Source organism: Phacochoerus africanus, chromosome 6, assembly GCF_016906955.1.
Source record: "Phacochoerus africanus isolate WHEZ1 chromosome 6, ROS_Pafr_v1, whole genome shotgun sequence".
NCBI lineage: Eukaryota > Metazoa > Chordata > Mammalia > Artiodactyla > Suidae > Phacochoerus > Phacochoerus africanus.
The window spans coordinates 2,450,440-2,466,237 of NC_062549.1; the positions used below are offsets into that span (position 1 = coordinate 2,450,440).

Genomic DNA, 15,798 nt, shown 5'->3' on the forward strand with positions numbered 1-15,798 from the left:
TTCAATCCCAATGAAATCTGAGCCACCCCAGGCTCAGGCACAGCAGCTCGTTACTGGTCCAGCTGCTGCGCAGTGCCTGTCACTGATGGGTACAGAATCACCGATTCCTCAAACGCGCTGCGAGGCAGGGTCTGTCTCTACCCTCCTGGGAGCTGAGGGAGCTGAGGTGACGGGCGCGGGGTCGGGGAGCAGGTCAGACCAGGGCCAGGGGTTCAGCCCAGACGCAGCTGTGCTCCTGACCCCGCCACCTTCTCGAGGTAAGGTGCCCTCCATTTCACAGACTCAGGCTTCTTTACAATGAAGTCAAAGTTCAAACGCAGGCCCTGGGACCCCTGAGCCTGTCTGTCATGCCTCCACTCCCCAAACCCTGACCTGCCCTGAATCTTGCCCCTTCCTCCTACCTCTCCTCGGCCAGGGTCCCCCCCCCCCCCGTCTCCTGGCACCGGGATCAGAGATGCTAAGGTCACAGGGGCCTCATGCCCTCTGCTGCAGGTGTCATGCGCCAGATGGGTTCACAGGATGAAGATGAAAGCATGTGACCTTTGTAGACATGTGACTCTGGGGAACACACAGAGGGCTGGTCCTCAGCAGGTGCCAGATCAAGGTTGGCTCATGCTGTGTTAGGGGTCTGTGGACCTCCCAGAGTCTGTACCGGCCCTAAAGAAGAAATTCCTTTTTTTTTTTTTTTTGTCTTTCTACCTCTTCTAGGGCCACTCCCGCGGCATATGGAGGTTCCCAGGCTAGGGGTCGAATCGGAGCTGTAGCTGCTGGCCTACGCCAGAGCCACAGCAACGCGGGATCCGAGCCATGTCTGTGACTTATACCAAAGTTCACGGCAACACCGGATCCTCAGCTCACTGAGCAAGGCCAGGAATCGAACCCGCAACCTCATGGTAGCTAGTCAGATTCGTTAACCCCGAGCCATGACGGGAACTCCTAGAAATTCCTTTTCTCTCTCTCTACTCTGTTACCCTCTTCATCCAAACATGTCTGCAGCCCTACTGTGGGCAGGCTCTGGGCTGTATCAGTGAACCTGGCCTGGTATCCGTCTCTTGCACAGGGCTCACAGACCACTAGAGAGGCAGAGAGTGCTCAGTTAGAGTAGGGGTTTGTGAAGAGGCAGAGTGCCTCAGAGCTCACGGGAGGGGGCCGCTCACTCCTCCAAAGCAGGGCCTCTGGGAGGGCTTCCTGGAGGAAGTGATTCCTGGCAAAACCTCCAGAAATGGTTAAGGTTAGAGTTTTGTGGTTCTTGGGCCCTACTGGGCCATGGAGGAGGAGCGAGCCCTGCTACGAGGGTCCCCAGGTGAGGTGGGCAGAAGGCAAGGTTGCAGAAGTAGCGACGGCGACACTGCGCTTACAAATGAAGACACAGGATTGGCTCTGTCTTTTGTTTAAGACTATGGAGAACGCGAAGAGCGACAGTTGCACAGCAGGTGTGGAGCTCTTCGCGCACAGGACCTGTGCGACCGTGACAGGTGTCCACACACATCCTGCTCACGCGCCAGGCCAGCGTCCAGGACAAGAGGGCTTCACCTGTCCAGCTCTCTCTTCACAGGACAGGGCCCCAGCCACTCAAGAGGGGGTGAGCTGGAGTTCCCTTCGTAGCTCAGGGGTTAACGAACCTGACTAAGATCCATGAGGGTGCGGGTTCGATCCCTGGCCTTGCTCAGTGGGTTAAGGATCTGGCGTTGCTGTAAGCTGTGGTGTAGGTCGCTGACACAGCTCGGATCCTGCGTGGCTGTGGCTGTGGCCGTGGCCAGCAGCTGTAGCTCCAATTTGACCCCTAATGTGGGAATCTCCATATGCCACAGGTGCGGCACTAAAAAGCAAAAAAAAAAAAAAAAAAAAGAAAAAAGGGAGTTCCCGTAGTGGCTCAGTGGTTAGCAAACCTGACTAGTAACCGTGAGGTTGTGGGTTCAATCCCTGATCTCGCTCAGTGGGTTAAGGATTCGGTGTTGCCGTGAGCTGTGGTGTAGGTTGCAGACGTGGCTTGGATCCCGAGTTGCTGTGCCTGTGGTGTAGGCCAGCGGCTCTCGCTCCAATTAGATCCCTAGCTTGAGAAACTCCATATGCCGCAGGTATGGCCCTCAAAAAATAAAATGGGGGGGCGGTGAGCAGAAGCTTGGTGGGGCCTCTGCCAGCCCTGTTCCCGGGCCACCCTGGGCCGCTGGATGGAGAGGCCACTGGCCACAGACTCACCCCCCCCCCCACACCAAACACCGTCCCTTTGGGGGTAGGGCTTCAAGATGAATTTGAAGGATGCAGACCTGCAGTCCTCAGACCTTTCTTGCTGGTGGCACTTAGATGGGCCCCCGCTGGCTAGGCTGGGATGGAGTGCTGGCAGAGTGGACCTGCCCCTGGCCCTCATGCTCAGGCGTGCACACGTACATGCACGCACACATGCGTGGGCTCACGTGCAGTGTCAGGGCACATGCAGATTTGGGCTGACCTGTGGAGGTCCAGACAACAGAAGGAAATCCGTCCATCTCCACATCCCATGCATTTATTTACTTTTCCAGAAACATTTACATGAGTTCCTGTTGTGGCCCAGTGGAAACAAATCTTGCTAGTATTTGTGAGGAGTAGGTTCGATTCCGGGCCTCACTCTGTGGGTTAAGGATCCGGCATTGCCGTGAGCTGTGGGGTAAGTCACAGATGCAGCTTGGATTCCACGTTGCTGTGGCTGTGGTGGAGGCCAGCAGCTGCAGCTCTGATTCCACCCCTAAGCCTAGGAACTTCCATAAGCTGCAGGTGCAGCCCTTAAAAAAGAAAAAAAAAAGCAAAACAAACAAACAAAATATTTATGGAGTGACTACAGGTCAGAGCTTATGCTGGGCTCCGTGGCTGTGGCAGCTAGTAAGCTGCACGGTCATCATTGCCGTTTCATTGTGTGAATACATCACAGTTCACATATCTGCTCCATGGTGGATGGGTGTTTGTGTTTCTGGTTCCACTACGGGATCCTTAAGGCCACAGAGCAGATCTTGTTGCCAGCTCTCATCCTAGAACCTGGTGTGGTACGTGGCTCAAAGCCACTCAGGAATTAATTGCTGATTGAATGAAATAAGGAAGATTCAAAAATCACCAGCATTTAGTGTTTGGTGAACAATTAAAATTATTAAGTCCTCGCGCTGTACCCCTTACAGTATCAAGTCTTTTTTTTTTCTTCTTCTTCTTCTTTTTAGGGCCACATCTGCAGCATATGGAAGTTCCCAGGCTAGGGGTCAAACGGAGCTGTAGCTGCCTGCCTACACCACAGCCATAGCAACTCGGGATCCGAGCTGTGTCTGCGACCTACACCACAGCTCACGGCAACGCTAGATCCTTCACCCCCTGAGTGAAGCCAGGGATCAAACCCGCCTCCTCATGGTTCCTAGTTGGGTTCTTAACCTGCTGAGCCACAGCAGGAACTTCTGTATCAAGTCTTTTTAAAAAGCACTATTTGACCCACAAGATGACTTGAGCTCGGTGTTATCAGATGTCTCATTTACAGATGAGGACTTGGAAAGGTGAAGTAAGGTGACCAACGCCATGTAGATGACACGCAGGACAGCTGGAGTGGCTTCTGCCTCCATCCTCTGTCAGCAGGGGCGGTCGATAAACAGTTTCAAGCACGCGCGTGCGATGTGTCAGGTGCCACTTTAGGCTCTTTATGTTTATCTTCCTGAGGTTCTTATTAATCCCTTATTGAAGCATCCCATACATATGGAAAGTCACACAAATGATGAATGTGCAGCTGGAGAAAATTTCATAAACTGAACATATTCACATAGTCAGCATCCCAGATGCTCTCGTGTCCTGATTCTTGCACCCCTCCCTCCAAGGTTAATCACCCTGCTGACTTCTGCCACCATTTTATACATTGCTATAATTTATATACCAGGATACTCCATGTTTTAGGGTCTGGCTCCCTCCCCCAAAATTGTGTGTGAGAGCCGTCCATATTGTATGTATTTATAGATTGTCTGTTGTCAATGCATTGTGTGAATGTATCATAATTTGTATATCCATACTATACTATTTCTTTTGTTTTATGGCTGCCCAAAGTTCTTGGGCTAGGGGTTGAATCAGAGCTGCAGCTGATGCCACAGTCATGGCATTGCCAGATGCTTAACCCCCTGAGCAAGGCCAGGGATGGAACCTGCATCCTCATGGAGACTACATGGGGTCCTTAACCCATGGAACCACAGTGAGAACTCCCCATACTGTGATTGAGGGGCATTTGGGTAATTTCTACTTTCTGACTATTCCAAACAGTGCTGCCATGAACAGAAACAGGATCATATAAGGAGGTCCTAGGGTTTACATAGAACCAAGTACTTCCCAACGGATTTCCAAGGTGACTGCATCACTTTTCATCCCCCTCCTCCAATCTGGGTGTGAGAGTTCCAGTTGCTCCTCTACCTTGCCAACACTTAGTATTGTCAGATTTGCCCATTTTTACTGCTCTGGAAGTCGTGCAGGGCACCTTTTATCTCTAAATCCCTTCAGCAACCCCATGCGATGCACTTTACAATCTCTATATTACAGATGAAAACACGGAGGCTCTGTGAGGTGAAGTAATTTCTCCAAAGCCACTTAAACCCTGGCATGGGCACAGGGCTGTCTGATCTCAACCCATTATATCATCTGTTTCTCTGTTTATCAAGCTGCCTTCCCTGACCTTGTCCCCAGGGGTTCCCAGCACCCGCGTCCTAGGGATTACAGCCACTCAGGCTTGCTGGGTGATACCGGATTGGTGCCCTTGGCCTGTGTTCAGGCCGCGAGTGGAAGGTTCCGGCCCGGGGTCTAGCCCAGCTCCATAGCGCGCTCATCCGCTGGAAGGGCAGGGGACGGGGGCGCCCTGAGCTTTGGAAGGTGGTGGAGGTGTGGGGAGGAGGACATGGCCCTGGGAGAGGTAGGGAAAACCTTGAGCAGGTTGTTTGCTGTCGCACCTGGGGGCGGAGCCCACCCTGCCAGTCACCCGCTGAGGGGGGCAATTAGAGGAAGCTAGGCTAGGCTCTCCCGGCCCCTCCGAGAGGAAGGGGTTTGGGGAGGACGAGGAGCGGGGTGAAAGGGGGAGAGGCGGGGGCGGCAGGTTCCCCCTCCAGCGGCCACCGAGAGGGACCCAGCCGGAGTCGGGGCTGGGTCAGGGCTCTCGGTGAGGATCTGGCGCTCGAGCCGGGAGGAGCCGGGGCTGGGGGCACGAAGCAGCCCCTCCCCCGAGGCGGGAGGCGGGACGCGGTCCGGGGAGGGGCCGGCCCAGGGGCGGGGCCTCGGCCGACGGGGCGGGGCGGAGAGGTGGGCGGGGCGCACCCCGACCAATGGGCGTGTGCGACCCGGGCCCCGCCTCGACCTCCCGCGGCGGCTGCTGCATAGTCATGAGCGCAGGCCGGCGCTGCGTCAGCGGAAGCGGCGCGCGGCGGCTGTTTCCGACCTGATAAAGCGGCGTTGTCCCCGCGAGCCGGCCGCAGCCTCGCAGCGCTCTCTCCGCGCCCGCGTCGCTCGCAGACTGACCGCCCGCCCGGCCGGCCGGCCGAGGAGCAGCCGCCGCTGGGCCCCTTTGCCGCCGCCCCCGGAGCGCCGCGCCCCCGCCGTCCCCGCCCGGCCCGGCTCGGCCGCCCCGCCGCGCCGCCGCCCCGCGGCCCCGGCCGGAGGAGACAGGTGAGCGGCCGCCCGGCCGGCCCACCACCCCCGGCCCCGCACCTGGCCGCCCGGCACCTGCCGCTCCCCACCCCCACTGCCGCGCGGCCGCTGCCTCGAGCTCCAGGTCCCGCTCCCGGCTCGCCCAGCATCTCTTCCCTGGGGAAGGGGCCCCTGCGCCGCTGCCGGGCGCCTTGTCCCGCCCGGACACCCACCCCCGTTCTTTGCTCCCTCCCTTCGCTCGGACTGCACCTGCCCCATCTCGTCTCTAACCTCCCCAACCTACTGGAGCTTCCCGGGCCCCTCCTCGCAATGTGCACCTTCCCGTGGACCCTTCCCCGGTCGCACCCCTCAGCGTCCCCCACCCCCATCTTCTCGGGTTACTCTACCCGGAGGGAAGCCTGGCGCCTGGCCCCTAGATCCAGACCCTGCTCTGCGCCCTCGGCCTGACATGGCCAACTTCTGAGAGTTCATCTTCTGTCCCCACTGTCTGAACCCCTCCTTCCCCAGCACGCGTACCCCCCCAGCACGCCTAGCCAGGCTTCCACACTTGGGGCTCCGAGCTACCCTACCGCGGCACTGCCAGTGTTTTTGCCTTATCTGCACTGTCCTCTGGTCTGTCCCTTTGAAGACACCTCTGTTTCCTGCCTCCAAGCTGTCTGGAGGAGAAGGGCCAGTGCATCCGTGCATCCAGGTCCAGCGTCTCTGCCCTGCAGAAGTCCTGCACATTTATCTGCATCTCTGCACGGCTTTCCCTTCCCAGTGCTGCCTCGCCCTCCTAGCGCTGTTGAGCTTAACCCATTCGTCCCCAAGGTGTGTTGCTTTTGATGGGGTTCCTGGGAAAAACATTCCAGCAAAGGGCTTTTCAGGGGAGGTATGTCACAACGGGAGGGGCAGTGGCTTGGGAGAAGCACAGCCTCCCAGTTAACCATTCATCATGATTTCTTGGTGTGTGTGTCCAGGGGGCACTTGAGCTGCTAGGGAGTGGGAGATTTTTTTGCTTTCCGAATGGGGGCACTGATGGGTCAGACTGAGCCGCCCAGCACCATCGGAAACCCCAACTGACTCCAGGAGAAGGGGCCCTGTTGCTCCTGGTTTTGGGGGCATCTTTAGCCTGATCCCTGGGAAGGGAGGAAGGGTTAGAAGATGAGTGATTGAAGCACTTGTTTGGCGGGGGGTGGGTTGGGGGGTGTGGTGTCTCAAATGATCGTCAGCCTGTTTCCCCTGGGAAAACCCAGGTGGATCTTCCCGGCATTATGCGAGCCTGCCCTGCCCTGCCCTCCAGGTGTCCCCTCTTCTCCCTTCAACAACAGACAGGTAGGCTAAGGGGGACTCTTCCATCTGTCTTGTTTGTGCTTGTAGTAGGAGAAAAAGGAAGAAAATAAAAAGCCAGAGGGTTGGTTTACTGATGGAGAAGTGTAACGTGACTGGGCATCCGGAGCGCCAGCTTCCTTTAAAAAACGAATAATCTCACTTTTCTACTAGATCTGAATTATGTTTTGCAAGAAAGTTTACTAGATGCTTGGGAGAGATCTCACACAATCCCCTTGAAGGTGGGGAGGGGCAGCAACTGTGGCCTGGAGCTACGGGGGCCCCAGCTGGGATGATGCTGGAGCGTGGAGGTTAGTGTTTCTGGAGAGAGGATGGGGAGTAGGTGGTTTTAAAGATCAGGAATTTCAGTCCCATTCTGGCTCATTGTTTTTTATGGGCAGCAGCTGTAAGGGAAAGAAGGGGATCATTTGAGATGCATATTAGGTATTTAGTAATGGGTGTGTGTGGACTGGGCGTCCCCCAGGGGGGCTCTGGGCCTTTGGGAGTTGACTCCTTCCCTTGCAGAGCTGTGTGCTGCAGCCTTGGCCCGTGGTGTCGCATCGTGAAGGCAGAGCAGAGCTTGGACTGGGTCATCTCCGAGGAGGCTTGCAGCTCTTAACGGCTTGGGCCTCTCTCTGCCCTCAACTTTGCTGGTCGGAGAGTGGGGAGGGGTGGGAGGAGCCTGGGAACGGGACCCTGCCCTCCCAGAGCCGGGAGATCCCGCCCTGAGGTCTGCAGGGGAGGAGGAGCTGCGGTAGCGGCAGCTCCCCGCTCCCAGGTGGAGGAAGGGAACCCCTGGGGGTATGTAGCCTGCGTTTAGGTTACGTGGTGTTGGATCGGTTTGACCCATGTTGTCAGAGGGATGGGGAGAAGGAAAGCGGATGGCCTCGCTGGGGTCTGGGCTTTGCTGTCATTTTATAACCGTGGTGTCCCTTTGTCCCTGTCACTCACCTGCACCCTCTGCCCCTTGTCCTGTGGAGCCCAGAAGCCCAGCCCTATGCAGCCAGAAGGGTGGTTGTGACTACTAGCCTTTGGGCCTGGCACGGAGTGAGGGTGACTGGCGAGCGCCGTAGGTGGCAGACAACCCCAAATTGCCAGTGCCCTCCTCGGAAACAGCCCTGGCAGAGCCCGGTCTGTAATTTGTGGAGCCGGAACGCGCTGGAAGCCGTGTTCCTGCAGAGGGTGGGTGAGGACGCTGCTCCACGCTCACCGCCTCTGCTTTCCCAGTTTTTTTTTGTTTTTTTTTTTTGGATCAGGACATAATTCCGTTGGCGAAGGTGCACGCAGTGAAGCCCCGTTAGAAGGGCTGCCTGGACTCCAGGCCAGGAAACATGAGAGCATTTTAGCTTTGCGGAGTGGAAATCTGACCAGAGGGAAGAAGCCTCCCAGCTGAAGAGCCGCCACACAGAAGGCGGGGGAGGACCCCCGGGCAGGAGCCCGTCGGCCACCGTCTGCAGGGGCTCCCGGGCTCCCAGGCGGAGGCCCGGCCCGCGGCCCCTCCCCCACCCGCACCCAGACAAGCTCCCCTTGTTTGGATTCGCTTAATTGCCCCACCGAAATCAATGAACAAGGATCTTTTAAAACGTGGGACTTTCGAAATATCCTTCGAGGGGCTTGCTTTTTTTTTTTTTTTAATCTAACGCTAAGGCTTTGTGAAATAAGGCACTTTTGGTGACCTGGGAGCTCGTGGACCTTTTAGCTGCTTGCAAAGGTGGCCTCTGTGCCCCCAGTCCGAGCGCTGTGTGTGCACAGGCGTCAGTCCCCTCCCCTTTGGGCAGCGGTGACGCTGGAAACGTTCGCTGGGGGCCTGATGGTATTTGTGAACCTGCCTCTGTAGACGGCGCTTTAAGAAGATTAAGAGCCACAGGTTTGCAGGGCAGCAGCGTGACCCGTTGTTTCCTGGCGCTCACGCGCGCCTTTCACACCTGGCTCCTGCTGCAGTGCCATCTTCCCGCCTTAGCCCGGGGGTGTGTGTGGGGGGGCATCAGCCAGTCCCGGCCACTTGTGCTGCTCATCTCGGGTTAAACACCCTGCCAGCTTTTTGAGCGAGGGGATGGGACAGGAGGCAGGTCCCGAGGTGGAGAGGAGTGCTGAGTTTCTCTTTGGCCAGTTGGAACCCCAGTTGGAGATAGAGGTCACCAGGGTCCGTAGCAGAGGCTGTGAGCCCCCAAGTGCTGGCTGTCCCAAGGGGACCCCCTCGCAGCTTTTCAGCTTGCTGAGCGCGGCTGCCTTGCCCTCCCGCCTCTGCTTGGCCTGAAGCCCGGGGGAGGGAAGCTTTGTTCCACCTGGGCCGTGGGTGTTTGCCTCTGCCTCCTCCCAGACCTGTTGAAGGATCCTGCTGGCGGTGAGAAGAAAACTGCCTTCCTGAACCGGCCCGAGAGGTGCTTTATTTTGCTGCCTGCAAAAGGACCTTCCAGCCTCGGATTGTGTGGGGCTAGCCGCTTTTGAGTTTTTGGAGTTGGCTGGAGGGTCTCTCCCGGGGTTCTGCCTTTTAAACGCTGGAGCCTGTTGAATTGTTCGGCGACCAAATTCTTCCCATTTCACAGCGAGGAAAATCTTGAGTGCAGAATTCATATAGCAAACCCTAAAACAGATAAAGAGGGGTTGGAAGGCTGTGCTTATCTGGTCCAGATGTGCCTTTACAGCCAGATCTTCCCGCACAGTTTTCAACAGCTGTTTGGACCCTGCAAGACCAGAGAACCAGAAATAAGCTCCTCCTTGCCAGCATTTAAGTTACTGTTTTAGGAAAATGTATTTATTCAAAAAAAAAAAAAAGAATGATTTTTGGTTTGGAAAGGGAAGAGACTATTTCTCCATCAGTTACTTTGAGGGGAGGGGTTTCGTCATCTCACGCAGGGGATGAACTTGTTTTTGCAGAGGGTGTGGGCGTGGGGGCACCCGTGAGGTCGTGGAAGGCAGCGCTTTGTTCGTCGTGGCCGCTTACGTTAGGGCTGTTTCCGAGTTCGACCGCCTTAGAGCAGAGCTCTTCAGACGTTTTTGCACCTGTTCTGTAAAAGAACTTTGGAGAAACTATGGCTACCTTTTTAAGTTGACATCTCAACTTTTTCTTGCTAATATTAAGTAGCTGTAAAAGATGTAGGTTTGAGTTTACTGTAAACATAGACATTTGTTTTTTAAGTCCCCCCCGCCTTTTTTTTTCAGCTGCACCTGCAGCATATGGAGGTTTCCGGGTCAGGGATCGAATCCAAGCCGGAGCTGCTGCCTACACCACAGCTGCAGCAGTGCTGAATCCTTAACCCACTTCGTGAGACCGGGGCTCAAACCGGCGCCTTCAGAGACAAGCTGGATCATTAACCCACTGGGCCACAGTGGGAACTCCAACACAGACCTTTAAAATAACTATTACATTGCTCTTAAAAATTTCCAATGTGAACTACTCGAATGGGTTGCTAACCCACCAACCCCCTTTAAAAAAGGAGCAAATGGTTCTTAACTGTTGTAACGTCTGCATCTTTTTTTCTTTCTCAGCTTGTCTGTCTGCTCCATTTTCCTGTGAGGAATTTTATTCTAATGTGGTGCACTTTTATATTTGAAAGCCTTTTATTGATTCTTCTCGCTTCTCCATCACAAAAGTTTACAGGAACATACAGAAAACATTTCTGTGATCATGAGGCTGTGTTAACTCAATCCAGAATAATTTTTCTCTCACTGTAAATATTATCACTACAGAATTGATGACAGAAGTGAAAATGTCCTGTTGAGCTCCATAATCACCGAGGGAGTTCCCGCTGTGGTTCAGGGGTTAAGAATCTGACTACAGTGGCTCAGGTTGCTGGCGAGGCGTGGGTTTGATCCCTGGCCCCGGCGCAGTGGGTCAGAGGAGCTGCTGTTGCTGCAGCTGTGGCTTAGGTCACAGGTGCAGCTCGGATTCAGTCCCCGGCTTGGGAATGGCCGTGTGCTACAGGTGCGGCCGTTAGAAAAGAAAAGAAGTTCCCAGATGCACAGAATAAAAATACATCCGAGGAGCGTGTCTTAAAGGGCTGGTGGGGGGGGGGTCCCTTTAAGGTGCCTCAGTAGGAGGAATTATCCACCTGTCCTTGTTGCCGAGGGGACCTGCCCTGAGTGGAGGGGCTGGGACTTCCACCCCCGGCCTGTCGGTAAACTGAGTCTGCGTCACCCCCAGCCGAGGACCCCGAGGACCCCTTTGCCTTTGCACACCGGCTTTAAAGTGCTGCCGCTCACGGGACTGCTTGCTGCATGGGGGGTGTCAGGAGCCGTCGTCACTCCCTTCATGGCCACGTCAGTGATGAACTCTGTCCCTTTATACCTAACTGCGTGTTTTCTGATGGGCCGTGTGACGGGGCGGAAGATGACACATGTCATAAATGTGTTTTGGTTCCAGGCAATGCGTTTTTATGTGGTTGGGTTAAAATTTAAGCCTATGGAATTGTGCTTTGGGTTAAATTTTAATTTTCCCGAAAGAGGTTGGAAGCTGCTGTTGGCTGGGCTCTGCATTCTGAAGACGGTTGGGGGCCCAGTGGGTGGGGGTTTGCAGGTGCCCCACGCGGCCTGAGGCTTCCAGAGCTGCGTGGGAGGCCCCAGCCAACTGAAATTTGATAGGAAAATAAGTTTCTTAATTAAAAGACAAGGCATTCCCGTCGTGGCTCAGTGGTTGACGAATCTGACTAGGAACCATAAGGTTGCGGTGTTTGATCCCTGGCCTTGCTCATTGGGTTAAGGATCCGGCGTTGCCGTGAGCTGTGGTGTGGGTCGCAGATGAGGCTCAGGTCCTGTGTGGCTGTGGCTGTGGTGTAGGCTGGCTGCTGCAGCTCTGATTAGAACCTTAGCCTGGGAACCGCCATATGCCGTGGGTGCGGCCCTAGAAGAGACAAAAACAAAACAAAACAACAGGTTGCTCTGCCTTCATGCCCCAAAGCAGGAAATACCTAGGTATGTGGCGCCTGGCACACAGGAGCCCTGGCCGGTACCTGCCCGGGGTGGGGAAGAGGACAGGCTGCTCGCCCGGCTCTGGATGTGCTCTTGTGGGTCAGGCTCACGTCTCACTGTCTCCTGTCCTCAGGTCCAGCCCTTCAGAACCCACTTCAGGATGCTTCCCCTCAAACGTGGCCTTGTAGACCTCCAGGGACAGTGTGTGTCCTCAGATGGAGAGGCTGTGCCTTTGTTTCCAGAGCTAAGTGAAGGGAGCCGCTTGTTCCGGGATCGCGTCCTGGGGTCTCTCTAGATAGTCTGACGTGGGCCCTTCGTGAAAAGCCCCAGAGGGGCGCCTCCTCTGATCTCTGAGCACACAGCCCTGTCCTCACTCCTTGGCCTTTCAGGCCTTGATTCTAAAATCAAGGATTAAGGCTCTTAGGGCAGGGCTTAGAGACAGGCCTGGCTGCTCTCAGAGAACAGGCTGCCGAGGCCCCGCACAGCGGGCTCAGTTGCTCCGGGGACTCCTGTCTCACTCGGGGCTTGACTCCGGCGCGCCTGTCTCGCGCAGGAGCTGGAGTAACCGTTACTGGGTTTTTCACATTGCTTTTGTAAAACCGTTGCATTAAAAGCTTGGTGGGGGAGGACTTCCCATTGGGCTCAGTGGTTACCGAATCCACCTAGGAACCATGAGGTTGCAGGTTCGATCCTTGGCCTTGCTCAGTGGGTTAAGGACCCAGTGTTGGGTGAGCTGTGGTGTCGGTTACAGATGCGGCTGGGACCCTGCGTGGCTGTGGCTGTGGCGTAGGCTGGTGGCTACAGCTCCGATTGGACCCCTAGCCTGGGAACCTCCATATGCCACGAGCGTGGCCCTAAAAAAAAAAAAAAAAAATCAAAGCTTGGCTGACCCCGCACGCTCTGCACACCGCTACCCTCTGCTGGATGGAGCCAGACCTTCTCCATGATTCTGCGAGCCATTGGAAGCAGCTGTGATTGGGGCTGGGGAGGGGCTGCGGGGTCGAAGCTGTCTGGTTCTTTGATGGTGAGCCTGGTGGGACAGGGAAGCCCGAGGAAAGCTCAGGCCTGTTGGCAACGTGTCTCGCCAGCTCATCCTTGGATTATTCGGATGTCTAGTGTTCTTAATTCTTAAGAGGCTCAGGAAGGGCCCTGTGCCTTATTCTGCAGCAGGAACATCATGGAGCCCGTGTTATGCCATCCCTGGCTTTGTGACTTGGCCAGAAGCTGCCCATTGCTCCCAGCTTCAGCCTCTGTATTTGTTCCTGACACATAGCTGGCCCCGAGAAATAGCGCAGAGGGCTGGGCGCCTTGTAGAGCCCTCTGCTCATTTCCTGACAGAACCCGGCCAGGGCTGGGCTGCATTTTACAGGGAGGAAACAGAGGCACAGAGAGGTTAAGCCACTTGCCCACAGTCACACAGGGCAAACGCTAGAGCTCACCCACGGGGGCGCTGGGCCCGAGGCCTCTGGGTGCGGGACGCCGCCACCCTGATGACCAGCAGGGCTTGCAGGTGCATCAAGAACATGCACGTTTCTGAAGTTTGGGGATGGTGATTTTCTCTTCAGTGCTGTGACTGCGTAGAAAAGAGTGAATTTTCCCAGGGTGAATGATGTTCAACCAAATGCAAAATAAAATTGGGAGCGTTTTTTTTCAGCAAGTGAAGGAGCGGGTGAGGAGAGACAGAAGCCTCGTGCGGAGGTGCAGGTGCGTGGGGCGCGCCGGCCAGGGTCTCGGGGGCTTGGGGACAGACAGGCAGGGCCACTGGCTAGTTATCAGTCCTTGGTTGATTCCCAGCTGTTTGAGCAACTTCTGCAGAAGAGGCTGTGCAGCGATAAGGGCCCCAGGGGAGACGGGCCGTTTGAGGTCGTCCAGCCGAGACACGCCTTTGCTTCCGTCGTGTGGGTCTGGGAGAGTCTGGAAGCCGAGTGAGTGAAGGCTGTGCTTCCTGTCCAGTTACCGTACAGCCTGGGGAAAGACTTTGGACAGTTTTAATATGGATTTCCTCAAGGCCTCTCAGAACCTAGTCGGTCCAGGGCTTTATTCCTGCACACGTCTGCCTGGGCTCGGAGTCCTGGGGATGCAGGCTGGGGTCCCAGGTCTGCCCCTCACGGCACCGCCCACTGCCCTGCTTGCCCTCCCAACCCACTCGTGTTTGGTGACAGTCCAGGGTGCCCTTGACTTTAGCAGCCTGAACAGGGGGTGGCTGGGATGTGGGGTTTTGGGGGAGGAATCTGCAGGGACAAGCTCCTGAACTTCTAGCGAGGCCGCCGTGTGAGCTGAGCCTGGGGCTTTTGTCATCAGCTCTGATGAGTGGGGCTCACCCTCAGCGCCTGGTGGCTTTGGGGTGCCTGGGCGCCCCCCGTCCTCTGAGTGTCGATGGGGTCTTTGCAGCCCCCAAGAGTCCCCTGGATGCCCTCATCAGGCACCTGTGAGCGCAGACCTTGGGCCAGGTTGTGTGTGACATGCCAGTGAGATTCAGGGTTAACTTGTGAATTTGCTGACTGCTCTGCAGGAGGGTGGTGTCCCCACTCTATAGATGGGAAAACTGAGGCCCAGAGCCCTTAAGTGACCCACCTGGAAATCTGTGTCCTGACTGAATAATACCTCTTCCAGAGAATGTGCCAGGGACAGTGCGAGATGCAAAAGCAGATTTAGCCTAAGCAGAGAGGTGACAGCTGAAGAATGATACACAAATGAGCGAGGACTCAGTGCTGGTCCAACACGCAAGAGAATTATTACCACCTTCAGCTGAGCCCATTCAGGGAAGACTTCTCAGAAGTGGAGGCTTTTAGGAAGAGACAAAGCCTGACTGTCGGGGCCTGAGGATGCGGCTGCTGCTTTGGATGGTGGGACGTACCTTCCACGGCATCTATATTAATAAGTGATGATGTGGCCAGGGATGCCGCCAGGAAAGAGTCATCATGGAGCTTGGATGGTGGCCTTGCCAGAGCCTGACCCCCTGGACTTCTGGGAGGGGCAGGAGCTCTGCTCCAGAGCCAGGGGGGTGGGGCAAGATGCACTGTTGGCTGCTGTGTAGTCCTTGAACTTCTCAGAACCTTGCAGCAGAAATGCTCTGTACTAAGTGTGGTATTCACAGGCCTCTCTATGCCTGCCCTCTGCATCCACCCGCTGTGCCTGTCCACTGCACCTGCCCACTGCACCTGCCCTCTGTGCCTGCCCACTGTCCGCTGCGCCTGCCCCCTATGGCTCAGTTGATGGGAGGGGCTGCCTTCAGCACCGTGCGCTTGATCCAGGATTAGATGTGGCTTAAGTGCATTTGCACATGGACTGACCGAGCCCCCAGCCCTGGTCAGGGTGTGTCCCTCCCTGCCCACTCAGCTGCTTTCCTGGCCTGCTTTCCTGTCTCCTGGTCTCAGGGTCCCGGTGCCCCCTTGCTGTGGTGAGGGCTCTTGGGCAGCTCAGGAGATAGTGCGAGGCTGGTGCTTGGTGAAGCCGGCCCAGCCCGGGAAGGTGGGTGCTCCAGGCTGGCTTCTCTGCCCGGCGGCCCATCACACGCCTACAGGGCAGGTTACAGCGAAGGCCTGTGTCTGTTGAAGGCCTGTGTCTGTTGAGCGCTGAGAGCTTTACACACCCAGCTTCTCGTGACATTTAAATTTAAAACAGCCCTTGATGAGCGATTATCCTCATTTTGAACATGAGGAGTTCCCCTCGTGGCTCAGTGGTTAACGAATCTGACTAGGAACCATGAGGTTGTGGGTTCAATCCCTGGCCTTGATCAGTGGGTTAAGGATCCGGCGTTGCCATGAACTGTGGTGTAGGTCACAGACGTGGCTCGGATCTCTCATTGCTGTGGCTGTGGTGTAGGCTGACGGCTACACCTCCGATGGGACCCCTAGCCTGGGAACCTCCATATGCCGTGGGAGCGGCCCCAGAAAAGGCAAAAAAAAAAAAAGAGAGAGAGAGAGAGAGATAGCCTTCTCTTTATTAATGGGCTCA

The 15,798-nt window shown here is 56.0% G+C and overlaps 1 protein-coding gene across 1 annotated transcript in view; it reads left to right on the forward strand.

Annotated features, from left to right (window-relative positions):
- Window positions 1-5,603: 5,603 nt before the first annotated feature.
- The window catches only part of SLC45A4 (solute carrier family 45 member 4), a 79,556-nt gene continuing 69,361 nt past the window's right edge, over window positions 5,604-15,798 (forward strand). The window contains exon 1 of the mRNA XM_047783146.1: window positions 5,604-5,643. The gene's annotated coding sequence lies outside the window, so the exon portion shown is untranslated. The remainder of the gene's footprint in view (window positions 5,644-15,798) is intronic.